The 24,158-nt window shown below is 48.3% G+C and overlaps 1 protein-coding gene across 1 annotated transcript in view; it reads left to right on the top strand.

The window, feature by feature from the left end:
• Window positions 1–24,158, top strand: part of LOC123926444 (CUB and sushi domain-containing protein 2-like) — a 596,474-nt gene that overhangs the window by 220,464 nt on the left and 351,852 nt on the right. The window lies entirely within an intron of this gene.

A 24,158-nucleotide genomic window follows, 5' to 3' on the forward strand; every position in this document is an offset into this window, starting at 1 on the left:
GAAGTCGGCGCTTGGAGCAGGAAACCGCTGTTCCAATGGTGAGCACCGAATCCTGAACATCGGTCGTGTCAAGAGATCCCCAAGTGTTTTAGATGTCCTCTCTCTAAAGTTAATTGCTATTTAAAAAAAAAATTATTTTGTGATTGTCCATGGACAAAAGCTGGGTTTGAACTGAGAGTTATAACCACTAGTGTATTTGGTGTTCCTCCTACACTACACACACGTGCATGCACACACACATACGCAGAACCAAATCACCACCATTTACGCATCATCAAGTGAACCCCTGTTACAATACATACCTGTGTCCCTAGTTCACGGAACACAAGTCAGGGGCCAGATATCTCTCACTGATCCTTCTTGGGGGTGATGGGTCTTTGCTCTGACCAGGTCAGTTGACTGTCCATCACAGAGCCCCATTCCTTCCCCTCAAATTCTAGGAAAATATTCTTACCATTGCTAAAGTTCCTCATGAGGCCTCTGGACTTTTTCCGATGGCTAGGACTGAGCAGGGGCAGAGCTGGGGTTTAAAAACTCTGTTGTTTAAGACCCTGGGTTCTGTGTCCCTGGAGGGTATCAGGATCATGCTATAACAAGTACAAGTGATTGCCAGCCCAGTACCCTGTCAGCCTCTCCATTGTGGAGAAAATCAGTGAATAAAAGCCCACTGGGAAGACGCAGGAGCCAGAATTTCTCCCCTTCTCCATCTGCCTCATGCTTGACACTGTCCATTTGAGTCTCTAGGCTCTTCCTCTGGGCTAAGGAAGGAGAGAAAGCCAGATGTGCCTTCCAAGAATAGGAAAGATGTCTATGTATCTTGGCATCTAACTGGGAAGACAGAAAGCCTGGGAGTCAGACAGATCGGGGGGTGGGAGGTTGGGGAACCAGGTGGAGGGTAATAGAGAGGGCACGCATTGCATGGAGCACTGGGTGTGGTGCAAAAACAATGAGTACTGTTAAGCTGAAAATAAATTAATTAATTAAAAAAAAAGAAACAAAACAAAAAAACCCTGATCCACCTTTTGATACCTACTAAAGCGTATTTACCTACTCCTGAGTCTCAGTTTCCTAACACATCTGGAAAATTAAGCTCATCATACCAGCCTAAAAAGCATGCTGGAAGGGCTGGACGTGTAAGCACACAGTAGGCTCACAGTACACACAATACTCCTGAGATGGGGACCAGAGTCGGGGGCTCAGCCTTTGAAAGGAGAAAAGTAAGATGTGGCATCTCCAACAACTCAGAGCCCTGGTGGCCCCATTCTTGGTGATCCCACTGAGGCTGTTCTTCCTAGCCCGCCAGCCCCGTGACATCTCCCCGGGGCAGAAAGATGCACAGCCCGGTCACTCCATCGGACTCAGCTCCCAGGGAAATTACCTGGAAAGCTAGGGAACGTGGACTGACAGAGAGCCCCTGAGTCAGACTGGAGGTGCCCTTGCAAAGGTCAGAAGAGAGGGTGGTGGTTTTGTTGACACTGTCGCCCAGAGCCACATTTTGTGAGCACATTGCAAGCAGCATCGCCTTTTCTTGGCTGGACCCAGCTCCAGCTGGCCAATGAGCTGCCTTGTTACAAAAGCACAAGAGGGCACCTGGGTGGCTCAGTTGGTTGAGCACCAGACTCTTGATTTTGGCCCAGGTCATGATCTCAGGGTCATGGGACCAAGCCCTGCATTGGCCTCCATGCTCAGCAGGGAGTCTGCTTGAGGATTCTCTCTCCCTTTTCCTCCACCCCTCAATCTCAATCTCACTCACTCAAATAAATAAATAAGTCTTTAAAGAAAAGGAAAAGGGTTAGTGGATCAATGTAGTGACAGTGGCTGTTCTGGGCAGGGCTGGGAGCAGGGGGTACTTGGCTGGGGTCAGGCACAGCGCCTGCCCCGAGGGGCCCTGCTGAGTTGGGGAGAAGGGGCAGAGAGTCTGGAGAAGACATTCAGGAGACCACTGTCCCAGACCCAGAGGGGAAGCAGGTCTCTGCCTGGCACCGTCTCACAGGCTGTGATGGATGATGCAGCAGAGTTCAACTGGGCCTTCTTCTCTCCTCTGCTCCTTCTCTTTCTCTGCTTCTCTCCTTCCCCAGGTGTCAGTTTCCTCCTGTTGCAGGGACAGCAGGCAGGCCTGACCTGTGCTCAGAACTGAAGCAGCCCTTTTCCTGGGGCCTGGCCAAAGGGCCACCCGCAGGGATGTGTTTGTGATGGGGAGGCTGGTAAAAGGAGTTCAAACCTCCTTCCCACATGTGGTGTTTCTGTGCAGACCCTAGAACCACTCCTACCATCTTCTTGGTTGTCATTCCGGTAGTCAGTCTCTGCCAGTGATTCCCAGCCTCTCTTCCCTGTCCCCTTTGGTATACTTGGACTTATGTTCTTTGTTTCACTGGGATCATTTGCGATCTCCATGCTCATTCTCTATGTCCCCCCACCCCTAGCCAAGCCCCCGTGGACCTCTATGTGACAGACTTGCCTCCACCAAATCTTTGAAGTAGGGAAGGAAGGGAGGGCACGATGCAGGGTTCAGAAGAGGATGCTGCCCTCAGGTGGGAGGACCAAGGCCTCAAGAGGGGGGCTGCTTTGGAGACAAGCCTTGAAGCGTGGGTGCCACTTGGATATGGGAGAGAAGGGGACAGGGAGAACATCATCCTAGGGCTGCTGCTGGGCATCCTACCTGACATGGGAGCTGCCCTGATCCCTGAGATGCAGGGCCAGGAAGTGGTCCCAGGACTCTCTCCATGTGTTCCCACCCTGGGCTCTACCATCTGCCTCTGAGCCTCAGCAGCCCCTCCACCTGGAGAGCAATAGAAAAGAACCTGCTAGACTGTCTGGATCTCCTGCTCCCCAGGGCCGCCCAGTAGACTTGGGTTGTTTCCAAAAAGTGAATTTCCCTGGAGAGCAGCTTCAGCCTACTCTCTGGATCAAGCTTTGAGGGTTTTTCTTCCCTTTGTTCCCCTTCCTTTTTTGCTTTTGTTTTTAATATGTGGAGATACAAAAGTTCCCGTCTACTTTACAGACATTCAGTTTGAAAATTTTGCTAGCAACATTCTTTTTCCTCTCTGAAAGACTTTGTTTTAATTATTAAGCATTTTACACAAGAAATTTGAGCCAACTAGAACCATTTGATCTCAGCGACTTTTAACTAGATATTTCATTCAGGAGTCGTTAGATTCAGATATAATTAGAATGAGAACAGCATGCCAACGGGGATTTGTTAATAATAACTATTCACTTATTTACTCATTCGCATGTACTTTATCAAACCATTGGTTTAGATCATTTACATTCTTTGTTACTTTTCCCCTATTTATTTCCAGTAATCATTTATTGAGAACCTTCTATGAACTAAGCTCTCCTAGGTGCTGGGGAGAAAAAGACACAGTCCCATCCCTAAGGAGTTATTTCTTCCCTCCACTGATGTTTATGTAATAGCCATGCATCATGCTGGACCCTGGAGCTCGCAGTCAGGGCGAAGAGGCAGAATATAATTAAATGCTTGACAATATCATATGTTAGGTGCTTTTCTAAAAGGTATAAAGAAGCTCCTGTGGAGACTGAAAAGAGAAATGTAATAGTTAGTATTCTTTTGGTTCAAGAAATAGAAACCCACCTCCAGCTGACTCAAGCTAAAATGGGAATATGCTGGCTTCTGTAACTGAAAAGTCGAGGGATTGGCATCAGGGACTGCTGGATCAAGGTATGCAAATAATATCATCAGAATCTATTTCTCTCCCTCCCACAGCTTTGCTCTCTTATGTGTTGGCTTCTTCAGGCATGCTTTCCCCATGAGATAGCAAAGGCAACCACCGTCAGCTCTGTGCATTCCACTGGCTTAGCAATCCCAGCAAAAAGGAATCTTCCCTTTCCTGATGGTTCCCACAAAAGCCCTAAGATGCAACTTGAGTGTGCTTGCCGGCCAGGCCCAGGTCACATGACTCTCTGACCTGCTCAACTTCCGGACAGGGAGTAGAGCAAGGTGGTTCCCAAAAGGCAAACTGAGTCACAGGGAAGAGGAAGTCTTCCTGTCCTGTTGGGAGAGGCTGCTGGAATGACTCCAATAAATGAGCCCCAGAGGGGGTAACTTTTGAATTCAACTGAATCACGGGAGTTTACCGTTGTCACAGAGCAGGAAAGGGCCTTGGTGTGTTGAGACACTGGAGGTGGGTTCAAGGTGAGCACAGGGAAAGCATGGGTCTAGAAGAACCTTGTCCCATGTTCAGAAGCTGGGAGAGGATTCCAAAGACTATATAAGGCCATGGGAGTGTTCTAAGTGGAGAAGTAACACAATCACTCTCAATTTTAACTGGATCTGACTGGAAGGCTCAGAAACCAGCTATAAAACCTTTTTGGTGACCACTCAGGCAGGAAATGTCCCAGCCTTGAATTAGGGCAACTGTGAGGGTGTGGAGAGGAGGGGGTGACATCAAGAAACATCTCAGATGCAGAATCAGCTGCTTTGGGGGGTTCATTGGAAAGGAGGAATGGAGAGAGGGGAGAGTCTGGGTTGACGCCCAAGTTCCTGCCTGGAAGACTGGTAAGATTGTCTACCATGGAGAGGGTCACAGCAGAAGGATCAGGGCTTGGGAACAGGGACACAGGGGCCCTTGAGTGCTGACCTATATAGCCTTTTGAGGATCTCTAGTGGAGATGGTCAGGGGCAATCAACAACTAGGCCAATTTGGTGTTGGGCTAAGTATTGTGGCAAGGCCTTGAGAAGTCATTGTCAGGAGCAGCACCAACACCATCATCCTCAGCAGCGTCTCCTTCATCATCCTGGTCACCCTCACCAACTCCGTCTTTATTACCAACACCCTCCACCACGATTTATTCATTCAAGCAGACTACTTAGGGCTTCCGTTGCTGGACATTGGGCTTGGCATGGGAATACAGTAGTGGAGGAGACAGATAAAGCCTCTGCCTTTGTGGGACTTCTGGTCTACCTTGCAAAGACTGACATTAAAATCACCAAATAAGTGTAAAATGAACTCGTGTTGAGAGCTATGAAGGAAAAGAATAGGATGGGGGATAGGAACAGTGGGGGCCTTATTAATATAAAGTGGTCAGGGAGGCCTCTCGGAGGGGTTCAGATTTCAGCTGAGACCTGACTATTGAGAAGGACTCAGGGATCAACTTTTGGGGCAGAGGGGATTGCATCTGTAACAGCCCACCATCACAGTGCCCTATATGTCCTTAAACTTCGTACATGGGAATGTCATGGGCCTAATGCCTGTTCTGTGGGATTTTGTCTTGTTTGAATGTCAAGAACAAGACAGGGTCAAGGTCTCAAGCTGGCAGAGAAGCCCAGGGAGCGGCTGAGATGGTGCCTGAGCAAGGCTGCTGAAGCCAGTGGCACTTGGAGCCACTTCCTGCCTTCCTGTGGGTCCCTGAGGCCCTTGCTTCCCCCTCCTTCCCTGCCACATCACAATGCTTTCTGCCACCCCAAGAAGCTGTTCTCTTCGGATGGAGCCCATGAAATTGCATCTGTTGTATCCATCAGGATCCAGGCCATAAATAACCAGCCCTTTAAAATCTCATCTCCCGTATCTCTCCGAGTTGGAAATAGCACTCCCAGCCCCACCGCCGAGCCTTAGGAAAGGATTAGTGTCCTAGCACACCGCTGGCAGAACACATCTGCCGAGTCTGAGCCAGGCCTTCTGCGCTCTCCACGGAGCACCGACGTGACCCCTTGGTGAAGCTGGAGGGAGCAGGAAGTGAGCCGGGGTTGTCCACCGTTGGCACAGCGGCTCAGCTAGAGAGCTTGTGATTTAGCCAAGTTGTTTGCATGCGAAGCGAGGGTCAGGAGGCTGCCCTGCGCCCCCATGGGTCTGACTGCATGCAACAGGTTTGTACTAAGTATGTCGTCTGCTCAGGGGCCCGTGCCAGGACTGGGAAGGGCACCAGACAACAAAATGCTCTTTTCGAACTCTCTCTCAGGGAGCTGACAGATGCCTGATAGTGCCGTTAAGACAGATGGAAGGAACTGTTCCGGGCCCTTCCAAAGGCCTCTTGTTCCGGCAAACCCTGCCTTCCAGAATGGCATCAGTTCATTCAGCATGTTCAAGACCCCAATCCTGATTTCTCTTTTCATGAAGCTTGACATGAAAGTTTGTTCTACTCACTCTTGGCCTCACTCATCCTGTGGTTCATCCTGATTTTGCCTGTCTCTTGCTCCTACAACTTTTTCTGGTTTCCAGAGCCTGACCTCAGCCATTGGTTCTAACCCTGAGCCTATACTTCCATCATCCCAGCTTGTCCTCATTTGGTGGCTAGGGGTCCCAGGGTGTGACCCTCCCAAACTCACCAGGGAAGCAGGACTCATAAAGAAAACCAACATTTGACAATCTGAGAAAATGGCCAATGATCACTGTTGAACTTAGCAGATTTCATCATCTCGGGAGCGAGGGGCCAGGTTGGCTTGAAAAGTGGGAGGTTTCAGGGAGAACCCTATCCCCTCTGAGAACTTCTCATCCAAGTTCTCATTCGAGTGATCTGCCTTGAAGTTCTCTCTCCACATTAATTCCTCACTTACTTCTCCATGGCTTCTACCCCCAGCCTTCCCCTGGAACTAGTCACATTAGGATCATCATCAGAGAACTACCCCTCACCCCAGCACTAACCACTTCCAGTACTCAATCCATGAGATAGTCTTTAGGTCCCCTCTTACTGGCACCTCTTCATTCCTTTACCTTGTTAGTTATTCTCTTGTTTTTAGAACTTTCTCTTTGCTTTATGCTGTTCTCTCTGATGCTTCTTGGACCTCTCTGACCATTGCTTCTCTGTTTCCTTCGATGTCCCCAAGACTCTGTTCTGGCCTTATTGCTATTCCCATCCCATACATCTCTTGGGGTACTTTTATCTGCTCTCATAGTTTTAGGTGCTACTTGTTTGTTTAGAGCTCCCAAAGCTGGCTCCCCAGCCTGGCCTGCCACTGAGTACCAAACTGTAGAGCCAACCAGCTGTGGGAATTCTCTACCTTGATGTCCACCAACATCCCCAAGTCAGCATGTCCCAATGTCTCTCATCATGGGCTACTAAAATGGTCAGAGTTGGTTTGCTTTCTTTGTTGATGGTATCACCTTACACCAAGTCTTCCAAAAATCTGGGACTCTTCCCTGTTCTTGGAGTTCTCCCAATGTACCTCCTATAACATATTTTTCATCTTTATCGCCACTCCCCCCAGTTCAGCCCCTCATCTTTTCTTCTTTGTGGGTTGTAATAACCTTCTGACTGATTTCCCAGCTTCTTGGCACTCTTCAATTCATCCTCCCCACTGCTACCAGAATGGTTTAATTAAAATGCAGATCTGACATGCTAAGCCCCAGGCAAAAGCTTTCAATCATTTTCCATTGTCTGTGGAATAAAAGTCCAGCCGCTGATAAGGCCCTGTTTAATCCAACCCTTGCCTGTCACCCTGGCCTCAACTCTTGCCACTTCCTTCTTTGAGCTTCATTAACCTTAAAACTCAATGATGTATTACCGCAAAGGTTTCTTTTTCGCTCATGTAACCTGTCTGCCATGGGTCAGTCCTGAGTGACTCTGATCCACATAGTAATACAAGTGGCTATACAAGCTAAAGGAAGTTCCACGGTCTTATAGATGGAATATGTGGCCTTCTCCAATGCCATGGCAGGGAAGAAGAGTGGAGAACCTAGCACACACTTTTCATTGCCCTGGCCCAGATACCATGCACATCACTCAACTCATATTTCATTGGCCAGAAATAGCCACGTGGTCCAGCCTAGCTGCAAAGGAGGCTGGAAATATCATGAGCAGATGAAAGGGTTGGTGAGTGAGTATCTGTGCCACATATTTCAGTGGATGAGATGTCCAGGCTCCTGTCAAAGGCCAGCCCCTCTCTCTATGTTCTAGACCCCCTAGTCCCCAGACTTCTATGCTAAATTCTTCTCCTTTTTCTTGTATTCATTATTTTTTTTCTTCTCTCTTGGGCATGGCTCACAGCATAGAGACATGTTCCACTATCTACTGTCTAAAGTCAAACCGAAAGCACCACGCCCCGGAATCCCACTACTCATTCCCATTCCGCTGCTGCCAGTTATCGGAAATGGACCCTCTCTCAGTGTCTGCCCCACCTACCACGAGATCTGATCTTAATAAGATCTCCAGTGACCTCCAGATTGCCAAATCCGGTGTTGCTTCTCCCTTGTCACCTGACTTGGCCTCTTGGCAACACACGACATCAGTCATCTGTCCTTCTTGAACTTCTCTCCCTTCTCTTGGCTGTCACGGAGACACACAGCTAGCTACCTGTGCTCACTCCTGCTCCATCTCCTTGTCTCCCTCCTGCACTGTCTGGCCTCTGTCCATCACTCACAGGTTGCCTGCCCACAGGGTCCTGGGACCCTTCTCTTCTCCTTTTACCCTCATTTCCAGGTAACCTCAACAAATCACATTTTGGCCTTCAGTATCATTTGTTTATATGCCAGTGGTGCTCAATTTCAATGTCCAGCCTGGTGGGACCCTCTGTGCTCCATATATATATATGAATTTCAAATTTCAAAATCTTAACAGGAATCTCAAAATGAACACTTCCAAGCAGACTTTTTTTTTGTGGTAAAATATACATTAAATTTACCATTTTAACCATTTCTGAGTTTACGAATGAGTGGCAATAAATACCTTCACATGGTTATACAACCAACAGTTCTCTCCATCTCTAGAACATTTGTCATCTTCCTGGACTGAACCTCTCTGTCCCCACTGAATAACACCCCATCTGCTCCCATCCTCTGAGAACCACTTCTCTGTCTCTATGAATTTCACTGGTCCAGGGACCTCATATAGACGGAATTATACAGTATTTGTTCTTTAGTGTTGGTTTATTTCACTTAGAATGTTGTCAAAGTTCATCCATATTATAGCACGTTCCAGAATTCTATTCCCTTTTATGGCTGAATAATACTCTATTCTATTATATACCACCTTTTGTTTATCCGCTTTTCTGTCTGTGGACATCGGCTTCTCAGTCCCTCCTCCCCCCTAACCCATCCTTCACCCGGCCTTCTCCACCTCTCTCTGCTCCCAAGAGGAAGCTGCTTGTGCCCATTCTGTTCCTCAGCATCTCTGTCTATTCAGTGGCCTTGTCTCTCTGCTTCTACCCCTGGGTAACCCGTTCTCCATGCAGCAACTTCGGTGACTAATGTTTAAATACATCAAATCATGTCTCCCTTGTTTAAGGCTTGCTAACAACTTCCCATCACACTTAGAATAAAATCCTACAAGAAGACTCTACATTATTAGGTTACTGCCCACCTCCTTGACTTCCCTCCTACCACTCATGCAACTCGCTCTGCCCCAGCTACACTCCCCTTCCTCCTGTCTCTTGGTGGGGTAAGCAGGCTTCCTCCTAGGGCTTCTGCACTAGCTCTTCCAAGGGCTTAAGATTCTCTTCCTTCACAGTGTTTTGTTTTGTTTAAAGACCCAGATTTGGGGTGCCTGGGTAGCTCAGTGGGTTAAGCCTCTGCCTTCAGCTCAGGTCATGATCTCAGGGTCCTGGGATCGAGCCCCGCACTGGGCTCTCTGCTCAGTGGGGGCCTGCTTCCCTCTCCCCATCTGCCTGCCTCTGTGTCTACTTGTGATCTCTCTTCCTGTCAAATAAATAAATAAAATCTTTAAAAAAAAAAAGACCCTGATTTTTTGAAATGCAAAATTCAGTTTAAATCCTCCCTTTAGAAAGGCCTTCCCTAGGCAAAATCTAGAGTAACCCTCGTTCACTGTCCCAGCATCTTGTTATTATAAGCATTTGCCAATACTGGATATTTTCTTGCTTGCTTATGTATGTGTCTCTTTTCTTTGCCCTTCCCCTGCCCCTCCACTGCCTGCAGAACCTTGAAAAGCCCCAAACGCAGTGCTTGGCACTTAGTAGGTGTCCAAGATTGGCTTGTTAGGAGGAGAGGCCTGCTTCTGTCTCACCAGTACCAATGTCCTGTGGCTAATTGCAAAGGTTAACATCGAGCCTCTCCACCAAGTATTTTAAGTGATAACCTTCCTGGGGGACATTTGCAAATTAGCCCTGACTCTTGCTGATTATTCATCCTAAACTCAGTCTGATTAATAATTAATCAGCAAACTGCTTGGCCAGAGCAGGCTGATCAGTGCTAGAAAGGATCTTAAATTATGCAAGTCACTTGGCCAGTGTGGAAAAATAAAAAGCTCAGCAGTCGACAGAACTGGAGAGGTTTGATTGCAATGTGAGTGAGGTAAGGTTTCTCGCTTGTTTGTTTTTCCTTTCTGTCTTTTTTTTTTTTCTCCTTTTGACGAAGAAATCAATTAGGCTCCCAACTTGCAACCTCAGAGAGAGACTGAGTAGCACAGAAATAGAAATGTGTTAAATATCACTTTTTCTTTTTTGTTTCTTCCCTTCAAAAGAGTTTTGGTCCGAGAGACAGAGGTTAAAATTAGCCAGTTTGTTAAGCAAATGGGTGTCTGGCACCTGATGTCAATTTCTGCAGCCCCCTCAGTTCCCGCTACCCCCTTCATGTCCTCTGAGCAGCAGCACGCTGGGCCTACCAATAAGGAGGCAAGAGATTTGATGGGCACTGCTCACTGCTGGCCACGGGGTTGGGACAGAATCAATTTGCTGGCAACCTGTCCCACCAGGAGGCCTTCTTGTACTCTTTGCCTCCTACCTGCAAACCCCAGGGAGACAGGAGAAAAGGCAATCAGAGGGTGATGGACGGGCTCCCTATTGCCAGGAGTGAACTCGGTGACCGTTGGGGACACTTTTAATCCTCAGTCTGCGGCATCCATCCTGAAAGACAGGTCGTGCCTGGTCTTCATATTTCTTCTAGATGCCCCTTCTGATCATTGGAGATATGGCTGATGGGGAGACTCAGGGAAAGCCAGAGGGGTCTGCCAACACTGATCTCTGGGCCTGAGAAAAGGTGCAGGGGTATAGGATTTAGTGAAGTTAGTGCAGCCCTGACGTTTGTCCAAACCAGCAGGGGTGACAAGACAACACCCTAGACCAACTGAGTCAGACTGCCCGGGGGTGGGACCCAGGCCTGTGTATTTTCAAAGCTCCCCATGGGCTCTCTCTGCCTCAGAGGGGAACATCATGAACTCATGGAGCCTGCTAGGCTTTTAGGAAGGAGGTAATGAGGGACATCAAAGAGGGAAGTAGGAAATGGGCTTTTCCCAAGTTGATTGTCTTCCCCAGACTTGCCTGGAATGTGTTGAGAATGCTGAATCCTGGGTCTTACTCTGGGCTACTACCTCTGAAGTTTCTGAGTGGGTCTACATTTGGTATTTCTAATCATTCTCCCAGGTGTTCGGAATCAGATCACATTTTTAGAGCCATGCTGGACCTAAACGGAACCAGTCTTTCCAGAGGAGCAATGTAGGGGGGTGGACGTTTGCCCATTGGGAATGGATCCGTTACTGAATTTCTTGGCATGGAAATCCCCGGGTTACATTTGACTTATATGTCTGGTTATGGTTTCCGTTCCAGTTGGGGCAAAGGCATCTTTTACATAAAACGAGTCACACTGACTCCTAAATATTGCTTTTTGTTAACATTTTAATTAATTTATTTAACAAATGACTTTTGCCTGCCTACTCTGCGTCACACTCTGGGATAAGTCTGCGATTATGCTGCCGAACTAGAAAGTCTCAGCCCTCTGGCTCTGAAATCTAGCCTCACGTCCTGGTCTACCTGGGATGGGCCAATGCAATGTCTCCTTTCTGAAACCTTGAGACATGCTGGCCTCTCTGCTGCACACCCCCCAACCCCCCGCTGGTCTCCTGCTGCCCTGGCATAAACCACTTAGCTTCTCTGGCATCCTTCTTCCAACAGAAACTCTGAAAAGCATGAACTTACCCATCATCTCTGAATCCTCAGGGCTCAGCCAAAGTCCTGGCAACAGACAAGGCAAAGATTTGCTGACAGTTCATTGAATAATCAAGAGAGTATTTGCCTGTTTATTTGTCTTGACATTTATCCTCTTACCAAAGGGCTCTGAGACCAGGCAGGCTGAGACAACGTGCCATATGCCTTTCCTTTGGGTGGTGAGGAGATGGAGCTGAGACTTGAGGGTCTCGATTGCCTCCATGAGCCCATTGGTTCCTGTGCCAAATGACGTCTCACATACTGTCTTGTTGAATTGTCAGCAGCAGCTACGGGTTAGGTATTTGCACACCCACCTTGCAGATGAAGAAACTGAGTCTTGGAGGCTTCAACTTCTCCTCTCCTGAACACTATCCTCTTCGGCTGGGTTCTTCCTATTCCCCTCCCTCTGGAGATCCTAGGCCAGCTGTGTCTGGGATCCTCTCTTGCCCTTTGAGCTGGTATGGTCAGTGTGGCCTCTTCAAGTCTAATTATCTGCCTCTCTCCTGCCTTAACCTACCTTGACAGGTGTAATAATCTTTAAGAGCTACTGCATGTCAGGCCCTGTACTAAGGGTGTCACGTGCATTATCTCATTTAAATCCCGACAAAACTCGTGTGAAGAGATGTGTCATCCTTCCTGTTTTTCAGGTAGAAAAGCTGACTCTGGGAGGTTAAGAAACCTGTCAGAAGTCATACAGCTAGCAAGCATTTGTCCAGGAGTTGGGCCTCTGTTTTCTGGATTCTAGGCCCTGGTCAGTCCCCACTCCCCCCTCTCTTCCCCTCTGAGCTCTGATTCCTTTCCAGTTCATACCCCATCGATGATGTAGCTTTTTGGTTTTTCTCTTTTCAAGTCGCATGTCCTCTCTGCCCTCCCCGCACGAGCCTTGGTAAGTCCATCCTGCGTCCCAGCCCGCAGAGAGCAGACCCTGCCCACCCCACTCTGAGGATGCCTCCAGGATTCTGTCTCTTCCTCATGTCCCGGGATAGTCGGAACTGCAGGCAGCCCCTGACCTTTGAATCAAGCATTCAGTTGTGTCTTGAACGAGGCTAGAGTCTTCTCTGTTCTTGTGACATGCCATTGAAACTTGCAGGCTGCTGCCTGAGTGGCGGGGGGGGGGGGGGTGGTCACATGGTTCCTGCACAGTGCTTCTCCTGCGCCCCCAGGTCTCCCTCCTGATGGTCTACATCACCAATTCTGGGAACTAGATAGGAAACCTCCTTGGAGGATGTCTGTGACAGGCCCAGTGAGAGGCTGTTGGGCAGCAGACCAAGTGGGCTAACTCCCAAGCGAGGTGTGTGCTGGGTTCTGAGGAAGCTTGGTCCTGCTACTGGGATGCCCATTGTCCTTCTGCATGATGCCATGACTCCAGATGTCCATGGCCCAAGTGGGGAGCTAGCTAGGACTTGGCCTGCCATACCTTCAGCTCTGGTTCCCAAGCCCAGGTCTTCAGAAAGGAACCACATCTCGCCCTTAGCATCCTAGGAAAGATCACTGGGACTTCTGGCTCACAGTGTGGAGTAAGGGAAAGAGCATGGATTTAGGAGTCAGTGCTGGGTTCAGTACCAGCTCTGCTGCCAACTAACCACATGATCTCATTAACTTACTTACCCTCCCAGGGCCTGACATAGAGTCGTGAGAAGCATTTAGCATGGAAGTCTTTGAACAGGCCCAGCTTCCCAGCTTTTAAATCCTGCTTGTGTCCTTTCTCTGACCTTGCATGGCCAAAGCACATGGACGGGCCTCCCCTGCCCCACCTGCTGCCCCAAACTGCCCCTGTCCATACTGCTCCTCCCACTCTGCTCCAGCAACCCCCCAGCGGACTCATGGTTGTGCACTGCCCCCTTCAGTGGTCCCCTGGTCCTGGGGGGCTCACTCTCTGCAGCTGGTGCATCAGGGAGGCAGCTGGGATCTGAACCCCAGTAAGACAGGAGACTGTCATCCTGGTCTGGGCCAGGCAGCTCTGAGGTCCCAGGACCATTTTGGCAGTGCCCTCCAGGGCAGATGGAGGAACAATGTGGTTTTGATGCTTCCCTCTGAGCTAGGTCTTCAGTGTCTAAACGTGAGCTGCCCTAGTTTTTTAAGGCAGGTGGTGGGTCCTTCGCACCCCTCCGCACCCATCCACCTGCTGGGGACCTGCCTCTTGGTGCACAGAGACTTCCTAAGTTCCCCTGTATAAACACAACGCCACAGGTTCCCTTCCAACAGGATCCACGCCTCACAAGGTGATTTTTCTGGAACAGGGAGGGTTTGGTTGTTGTTGTTGTTGTTGTATGTATTTAATTATTTACTTATTTATTATTTATTTATTTTTAATGTGTTTTAGTGAAGTCTGTTTGACATACAATATCCTGTTAGTTTCAGGTATATGTCATAGTGATTGGATATTTTATGCATTATGAAATGATCCCCATGGTAAGTCTAGTTACCATCTGTCAGCATACAAAGTTATCATAGTATTACCAACTCTGTTCCCTAGGCTGTACATTACATCCCCATGACTTATTTCCTTTAGTCCTGGAAGCTTTTTACCTCTTTACTCCCTTCAGCTATTTTGCCCAACCCCCCACCCCGCCCCGACTTTAGTAATCAACAGCTTGTTTCCTGGAGGATTTGAGGAAGGCAAGATACCTACTCTGTAAGTGCCAACTGCATGTCAGGCATTGACACCGATTCTTTCCTTTGCGTCTTTAAGTAACTGGGAGAAACTGAGACTCCATGAGGTCACGTGCCCAAGGTCACATGGGATCTGGGAAGTTGCAGCCCGAGGACTGGGCAGCAATTCCAGGCTGGGTGTTGCAGAAGGCCTCCTGGAAGGCCTCCCGGGGCCCACAGCCTCGGCTCCTGTTCTCCCCCTCGCGCTGCCTTTGTCCTTTGAGCTGGGCTCAGTTGGAGCTGCAGGCCAGCTTCCCACCAGCCAGGCTCATGGAGGCCTCATTGGCCACGTGCTACCAGTTGCCTAGGAGACACGCCATGAACCCAGGACAGACTGCCGGCCACCTTCCCCGGTAGGAGAGCCCTGTCACTGCAGACAAATGGCCCGTGTCATTCAGCCATGTCCTTCTCGTTGCTGGTCTGCAGCCTGAGTTGTCCAGATAACCCTGTTCATTTAGTGTTGTCTTTAAGGACGCCACAAAGGTCCCCAGGCAGTGACAGCCCAGCCTTTGCCCCAACCAAGGAGAGACGCAGGCAGGCCTGCTTCCTGACTTCTGTTGGCTGCCTGTTCAGCTCTTGCAATTATCTGAATCTGTCAAGCTGCATCAAGTGGCGTTTTTCACATAAAGGCAAGTGTCCCTTAGGCCTGGCTCTGAGCTGGGGATGACATCGTGGATGCTAACATGGCTTCCACCAGCCATCTCCTTCCCAACTGCGTCTCCCAACCCCTGTCCGTCAATGCCCCCCTCAGCTCCCTTCAAAATGCCCCAATCCCCCTGCTTATAATTACCCTCCTCCACCCCCTCCCCACCCCCTGTGCCTTGGCAAGTAATTACCTTCCAGGGAAGTTGACAAGTCTCTGGCGACTCCTAGCCCAGCTGGAAAAGATTCATTATTCTGTATCTGGAAATAACCAGGCCCATCAGCACAGGGCTGAGATAACACCACTGTAAAAGTTCTCTATTCAGGAGAATTAATTAGGATTCCTTATTAAAATCCCATTAGGCAAAAGGGCATTTTTATCTGTGATAGTCAGCTGCTCCTATTTTTCTAAAGCTATAACTCCCAAGTTTTAGAAAAGAGAAAACCAGGGGCTGTGTTTTCCTCTAAAACAATGCAGTGTCAGTTACGTCTTCATCAGGATGTGAAAATAGATTTTCTCATTCAATTTGCAATGTTTTATCTCTTCAGAGTCTGGTAATGACTCCACTATATCCCTTTAGCAAGAATCACAGCCCCAGATGGGCATTTGGGGAGTGGGACGTTTGCTGAGAATGACTACAAGAGAAACTGCATCTTTTTAGCAGCCTGGGCTGGCAGGGAATGCTGAATCTGCCATGTACTGTCTGTGTGACTTTGGGCAAAGCACTGAACCTCTCTGAGCCTCACTTTCCTCCTCTCTAAATCTATCTCCCAGTGCAGAGGTGGGGGATCAAGAGTATAGTTGACCCTTGAACAACCTGGGTTTGAACTCTGTGATTCCAATTACATGCAGATTTTTTCAAGAAACACAGCACAGTACTATAAATGTGTTTTCTTTTCCTTAGGATTTTCTTAACATTTTCTTTTCTCTAGCTTACTTTATTTTAAGAATACAGTGTGTAATACATATGACTACAAAACACAGTTGACCCTGACCGATGTGGGGGGTTAGAGGTGCCAACCTCCTGTGCACAAATCTGCACAGAACTTTTGACTCCCCCCAACACTTAACTACAGTCGCCTACTGTTGACCACAAGTCTTGCTGATAATGCAGTTGATGAATACATATTTTGTACGTTACATGTCTTATATACTGTATTCTGACAATAAAATAAGTTAAAGAAAAGAGAATGTTATTAAGAAAATCTTAAGAGAAAATTCATCTTCCCTCCTATAACTGTAAGATATTCATGTAGGAGAAGAGCCCATACACCCCTGTTTTGTTCAAGGGTCAGGTGTGAACCATTCTGACTGAGCCTTGGTTTCCTCATCTGCAAAATGGGAAGGCACGCCCTCTTCCAAGGCTCTGGAAGAGTTCAAAAAGGGCAAGTAAAAGCACGTTGCCTGTGGGAGGCGTTTTATCCATGCATGTCAAACCTGTAACGGACCCATTTGGTATTTCCCTCAGAGAAGCCCAGTCGGGCTCCCTGGAGACAGCTGTTCCTGCTCCCCACCCTGAGAGACCTGAACTCATTTGCCCTGTCTGGGGCCTGGGTATTAAGCTCCCTGGGCGATTCTAAAGTACAGCTGGGACTGAGACAGCCTGCTCCATTTCATCTAGGTGAGCCTCATTGAGTGACACTGTGGCCTCCAGGGCTCCCAAAGGAGTCAGTGCAGGGGTGGGGAGGGGTCACCTCTCGACCTCAGTGGCTGTGCTGCTTTCCCCTCAGCCTGGGACCCAATGCCCAAAGTCTACCCGACCATGGGACATGGGCGCTCCCTGTAAACCCCACAGATTTTTATTGGCATTGTTAAAGAGAGCAGCCATAGCTTTTTTATCTTGAGGAAGAGAAGAATGGGAGGAATAACAGAATCTGAGGCCTCCAGAAAGTTCCGTACAAAGCACGTTGTTGTTCTCTTGCCTCACCCCATGGACAAGGACACGAGTCCCAGCATTGCGCAGCAAGTGCGTGGCATAGCCAGGGTAGAATCCAGGCTCTCTGAGTCTCATCCAGACCTGTTTCCACCACCTTCCATGCTATTGGGCTCCCTGCCACACCAGCATTCGCCAGACTTCTCATGAGAGAGTCACAGCTGTGTCGCCTTCTGCGAGATCTGTATCCACACAAAGCCTCCTTCACACAGTGTTCTTCTGCCTGCCAGTCTTGATACCCCTTCCCCATTGCTTGTACCTCAGTTTACCTGGTAGAGGAGACACCTTAGCTTCTGAGTCCTCTTCTCACAGTTCTTCGCATTGCTTTGGCTTCAGTCCTCTTTTAAAGCCTCTAACCGTGCTCCCTCCCCCATAACCTCTCCGACCTCCCTGCTCTCTCATCCACTTCTGTGGCCACACTGGCCTCCTTGCTGTTCCTCAAACACCAGGCTCACTCTTTCCACCTCAGGACCTTTGCACTTGCCATCCCCTCCACCCAGAATGCTCTTCCTCCCAGATGTCCACATGATTCACTCTTTCACCTCTTTCTGGCATCACCCTTCAGGGCATCCCCTCAGTGAGATTTCCCTGACCCCCTATTTAAAATGATCAGCGCCTCGCCCCACACTTTAGAATGTCCATTGATACCTGTTTTTTTTCTCAGCTGGATCCCCATACCTCAGAGTGTCTAGCACCCAAGAAGTCTGGAATTTGGGGGTTCCAACCTCTCTCCTTGGTTCTATCCCCAGAAGCTCTGTTCAGAGCTTCACACCCATCACCCTCATTCTCCAGGTCAGTAAACTGAGGCAGGGAGGTGGCATGTGCCCTCCCCAAGGTCATGCCAGGGGTTAGTGTCAAGGAGTGACTGTGCCAGTTGTGTTAAACCAGCCGCCGAGGCCGTTGTGCTCTCAGGTTAGTTATGTCTATCTTCCTTGGTCTGCCCTGGGCCTTGGGGTCTGGCTTTACTGGGTAAGTCTGACCTCGGGGTCTGGCTTTACTTTTCCTGGGCATGGTTGTGTTCAGCACCCACGTCATGAAGACAGATTGCCCGACTACACAAATGTGTTGCTGGGAAAGAACCCAGTCTGGGCTGAGAACCAAGAAATCCTCTCCCCCTTGGCACTCCCCTCCTCACCCTCCTTTCCCCCCCTCCTGCCAATTCCCCCATCAAATAATTCCTGATAATGAAGTTAGGATGATTCATTGGTTTTCTGATGAGCGTGAATTCATCATCAAAATCTACATATTTCAATCCCCTGATATGTGCTCTCAGATTCCTAACCTGATTAATATGTAAAGTGCTTTATCCTGTGACTTCACAAGAGAAAACCCGGCTTGCTTTCAGGGGCCTGCGTGGCTCCCCGCTTGTGGGGTTCTGGGCAGTGTGGGAGATGCTGTGGGCTCCGTGCTGGGGATGGTAACGTAGCTCGGCCCGCAACGCAGCTGAGAGGACAGTGGCTGCAAGGAATCCGGCCCTGGGAGACCAGGCAGTCACATAACCTGGAAGGCCTAGATGCGAAGTTGTTCAACATTCACAGCCCCCCAAGCTTGCAGGGGCTAGGAATAGACCACAACCCATGTCTGGAAGCCTGGCAGAGAGGCAGCAGCCCCTTTCTGAGCCTTCTGGAAGGCCAGCCAGTGTGCGAGCCACCTTTCAGCCACGACCGTCTAAGCTTGATCCCTGCATCCTGTCTCCACGCCTCTCTGGAGGTCAGGCTCAAGTTCAGCAAGCAGCTTTGGGCCTCCCTTTCCCAGCCACAGCCACACTGGGACTGGCCCTGGTACTGCTCACCTCCTGACTTGTCTAAGATGCCTGCCATGTCAGATGTAGCCCCTGGTCTGTCCCTTTTGACCTCGCCCTCCAGACATCCCTACCCCTCCACCACCAGATTCTGCTGCGGCCCAGACTGAACCAATTCTGGCGCATGCATCCTTGGATTCAGACCGTTGCCTCATACCCCCAGGCGGGGCCACCCCTGCCTCTCTCAGCCTCCTTCCTCCCTGACCCACAAACCCGGGCGCAGGCGCACACACGCCACGGAATCTTCCATCAGCTGCTGTGGCCCCTGACCCCATGGGTGGCTGTTTGCCCAGAAGGTCATAAAGTCAGACATGGGTTCAGACCTCAGGTCCAGGATTTGGGCAAGGTTTTCACCTCTCTGAGCCTCTATTTCTTTAGCTTTTTAATTTGGGCCATCAGGAATAATAATTTACACTGGGTTAGGCTGCCGTGAATTTCATCCCAGCACTAAGCAGCTTGTTTAGCACGTAGGTGACCCTCAGTAACGTAGCTGTGGTTGGCATTCACCATCATAGCCCCTGACTGGGGTGGGCAGGCACCCCCATTTCCCTGATCTGCAAACAAGCTCAAAGGTGTTGAGGTTGGGATATGGTTCAGTGGAGCGAGGCAGCACCTCTTCTTCACAGCAGAACCTGGAGCCTCTTGGGTGAAAGGATCTGGGCTCCTGCAGAAGATGGGAATTCCCATGAGGACTCCCTGCAGGAGACAGGGACCCTGTCAGTGGCCTGGACACCCCAGCAAGATAGTCCTCCTAGCAGGGGAGCGCTGCTTCCTGGAACATCATGGGTCTGATGCCAGAATTCTTGCTCATGCTACCAGGATATTTTCCTAGTTTCTGTTTTCCCCAAAGCAGACTTGAGACAAGGATTCAAGGGCAAGTAGTTTATTGGGAGGTGCAGGTGACAGCAGTAGAGAAAGGGGACATGCTATGGGGAAGGGATACAAGTGGACACAGGGTGTGTGGTCCCTCCAGCCACCACAGTGATGCCTGGGCATAATCCCACCACGGGACTCTGGGAAACCCGGGTCTGCAGAACCCAGGTCTTGGAGTCATGCCACGCAAGGAATAGGAAGCCCTGTATTTATATACCAACTTCTGCCAGTCACCGAATGAGAGCTGCTCCCTGGGGATTAGTAGTGCCGGGCCCTTCCAGCCTAGTGCTTGCAGGCAAAGTGGCCCTCCTGTGGGGAAGTTGCCCTCAGGCACAGGGTCCAAGGGCTGGCAGTTGACAGCTGTTCCACTCTGAAAGATCCAGAATTATAGGAGGACACTGACCTACCTGCGACAGATTTAAATGTATAAAAACACAGTGTAGAAATAAATCAAAAGATCTGTTAACTCTTGGGACCCGGGCAGCTCACTAGACATGACCTTGGGGAAGGACCATCTTCCTTTAAGCCTTGAGGAGCTACTGAGACTTTGGCAAATCTGCTGAAAGCTGGGGTGGGTGGGGAGGCATTGGCTCTGGTGAACAGGTATAGTGGACAGCAGGACTCCACCATCCAGGTAGCCTCATTTATGTGACTCTAAGTCCCCTGCCCCCAACACCACCATCTGACAACAGCCTGGAGACCTTCCAGAACAGAGGGAGGGGTAGACCCCATGTCACGTTGTGTTTGGATCTCTTACCCTTCCCTGCAGGTTGTAGCCAGCATCAAGAGGACCCCTTCAGGGACCAGCATCGACCATCCCGAGGGGACTTGGAAAACACTAGGCTCCCTGCTAGTTTGGCAATTAGTCATTAAAATTCAGAAGGTCAGGAACATGAAACTTTTTTTGTAGTCACAGAACAGTTAAATTCTGTGGATTTAGGTCACACACACACAGAGACACATACACTTACAAAGACCAATTATTCACTGGAATATAAGAGTCTGCTGTCAACATTCAAATATTTTTGGAAGGTTTTGCTTTTTTCTGGCTGTGCCTTAAGTGAAGTCGTGCTTCCTCTACCAGTTGTAGGCTCCAGGGTGAAGTCACCCAGAGCTCATGCATAGTTAAGCAGCAACGCCCACCTGGGGGCTTTATTTAGACACACCCCAGATCTCACTTCATCACTTTCTGGAACCACCTTGGGAAGTTTCAGAATTCAGCCTGGGGAGAAGGAAAAATGTTCAGAGTTCAAACACATTCCTGACCCATTTACTCCTCCTTCTAAGGATTGTGGTTGAAAGCTCCTTTGTGCTTCACCCCCACACCCTTTTCTGCCCACCCCTACCCCCACCCCCCAGCTGGCCTTCCAGGAAGAAGACCCCAGGACCCGGAGTCAGGTAGATCAAGTTCCACGGGACAGCTTTGGGCAAGTGCCTAGTCTCAGTGCTCCCATCTGCGAAGTAGGTGCAATATTGCCAACCATGGCCCTCCAGAGACACGTGTAACATCACAGGTCCTGAATGAGGGCTCGTCTCCTTCCTTTCTTGTGACTTGAGTTCTCCTCATGACTAGGAGCTTTCAGTCCTCCTCTCCCTCCCTCTCCATGCAGATTATAGCAGAGAGAGTTGTGACCCAGATGTTTCTGTTGATGTGGGGAGTGGCTGGAAATATGGTGTGATAAGCCCATCCATAATCATCATAAAGCATCATTGACTTAATACATACCTATGACTACATGGGGAAAGTCCCATTGATCATTTTGAAGGTGACAACCTGAGCCTCTCACCAGGCCTATCTGCTTGTTCCCACCTTCATTTGGTCATTCACCTCCTACAAAAACCATCGAGTCTGCACTTGGGGTCCGGGGATGCTGGGCCCCCATTTTCTGCTTCAGAATCACCCAGCCAGCTTCTGTGGAAAAGACAGAAAGCACAATGATTTTACCGTATTCGTTTCCAGCAAAAAGGAAACAATTTAAAAAGAATAGAGAGTATTTGTTTTTTTGTTTCCATTATGGGTGTAACACATGGTCATTAAAGAAAATTTAGGAAACAGAGAAAAACTAGACAAAGAAACTCTTATGCATGAACATTTTGAGGAACTGCCTTCCATTTTTTCTAGGCATGGCTTTGTTTTGTTCTTAATTTAAAGAGCCATGTTATTGTGGTGTGTTTATATCTATGTGGCTAGATAGATCCTTTTCATTATTTACAAAAGCAATTCATGCTCGTTGTGCAAAATTCAAAACATACCCAAGAGTACAGAGTAAAATGTTAGCTTTCTGTCTGTCAAACCCCTACCCTAATTCCACACTCCCCACCCCTTGCTGCTCCCCCAGGCAAACATTATTAACAAGTTGGTTTGTAGCTTTTTAGATGTGTCCCTATGTGTTTACACACACACACACACACACACACACGCACACACGCACGCACAGGATAGGGGTTAAATGTAAACATATCGCTCTACAGCTCATTTCTATTCCCTTAGGTGTGTATGTTAGGTATTTCTCTGTGTTAGTGCCTAGATCTGCCTCATTATTTTTTTAACAATTGCCTTCATGTTGTATTTTTCACCATCAAACAGTTACAGTGAACATCCCTATGCATCTATCTTTATGTGGGTGTTACAGCATTTGTAGGATGCCTCCTTAAAGTGCAATTTCTGGGGCCGCCTGAATGGCTCAGTGGGTTAAGCCTCTGCCTTTGGCTCAGGTCATGATCCCAGGGTCCTGGGATCAAGCCCCACATCAGGCTCTCTGCTCAGCAGGGAGGCTGCTTCCCCCCACCCTCCACCTTGCCTGTCTCTCTGCCTACTTGTGATCGCTGTCTGTCAAATAAATAAATAAAATCTTTTTTTAAAAAAGTGCGATTTCTGGGTCAGAGTGTATGTGTTTTATAAAAAAAATTCAGTTTCTGCCCCAGTACATTCCAAAAAAGTAGTGCCGATTTAATGTTTTTATCAATCATGTAGGAGACCAGCTATTCCAACATTCTTTCTAAATTCAAATTTTGCTATTTTTACCCACCTCCATGAGTGGAAAATAACACCTCATTCTCCTTTTGACGGCCATTCCTCCGATCATTAGTAGTTGATCACCTTTTCATGTGTTTATGGTCATTTTCCTTTTATTTTATGAATTAACCTATTTATATCCTTGACTCGTTTTTTGCTTGCATTGTCTGTGTTTTTTTCCAATCGATTTTTAGGAGCTCTTGTATATGTTGAATAGCACTACTGTTACTGTATCTGGTTCTTAGTTCTTTCAGGATGCTATAACAAAAATGCCACAGTCGGGGTAGCTTATAAACAACAGAAATTTACTTCTCATCCTTCTGGAGGCTGAGAGTTCTAAGGTCAATGTGTCAGCAGACTCGTGGTCTGGTGAGGACCCACTTCCTGGGCCCAAGCTGGCAGACCCTTGCTGTGTTGTCAAGGCAGACGGGAGCTCTCTGGGGCCCCTTTTATAACTAATCCCATCAAAAGGGCTCTACCCTCATGACCTAACCACCTGCCCAAGGCCCCATTTCTTTGTACCATCCCCTTGGGGTCAGGTCTCAACATATGAATTTGGAGGGCAGTGGGGAGGAAGGACACAAACATTCAGTCTATGGCAGTCTGTCTTGTACGTTGGAAGAGTTTCTATCAGCCAGTAACTTGTCTTGTTTCCTTCTTCCTCACAGCACACACTTTATTTGTATGTGACCAAACCAGTGGATCTCTTGTCTTGGCTAGGAATCTTCCCATGGAGGTTATAAAAATAGTCTTCTCTATGTCTTGTAGAACTCTCAGGATTTCCCATTTTACAGTTAGCTCTGGAAGCTGTCTGAATTATGTTTTGTGCCAGGTGTGGGATATAGATCTAACTTTGAGTTCCAAATGAATAATGAGTTGTCCCCAAACCTGTCCTTTCTGATTTGAAATGGCCTTTTTGTCATAAACTGAGCTAACATCTATCCATGGTTCAGCATCTGGATTTTTTTTTTCTTGTATTTCATTTAACCATTATTCTCTTTCTGTGCCAAAATCACATATTTTCAATGACCATAGCTTTTTGGCCCATAGTTTTTTGGCCCTCCCCCATTATTATTTTTAAGACATTTTGTTGGCAATTCTTATGCATTTACTTTTCCAGGTAAGTTTTAGAATAAGGTTTTTGGATTTCTTCAAGAAATTCCATTGTGATTTTGCTTAGGATTTGTAGGTTAATTTGGAGAGAACTGACATTTTTACAATAGTGAACCTTCCGATATAAGACCATGGTATGCCTCTCATTTTTCAGATCTTTGTTTATGTTCTTTAATAAAACTTTATGGTTTTCATCATTTAGGCCTAGTAAATTTCTTGTTAGGTTTTATTCCTAGGTAATTTTATAGTTTTTATTATTGCGAATAGTGTCATTTTGCCATTGCACTTTTTAATTGC

Source organism: Meles meles, chromosome 1, assembly GCF_922984935.1.
Source record: "Meles meles chromosome 1, mMelMel3.1 paternal haplotype, whole genome shotgun sequence".
NCBI lineage: Eukaryota > Metazoa > Chordata > Mammalia > Carnivora > Mustelidae > Meles > Meles meles.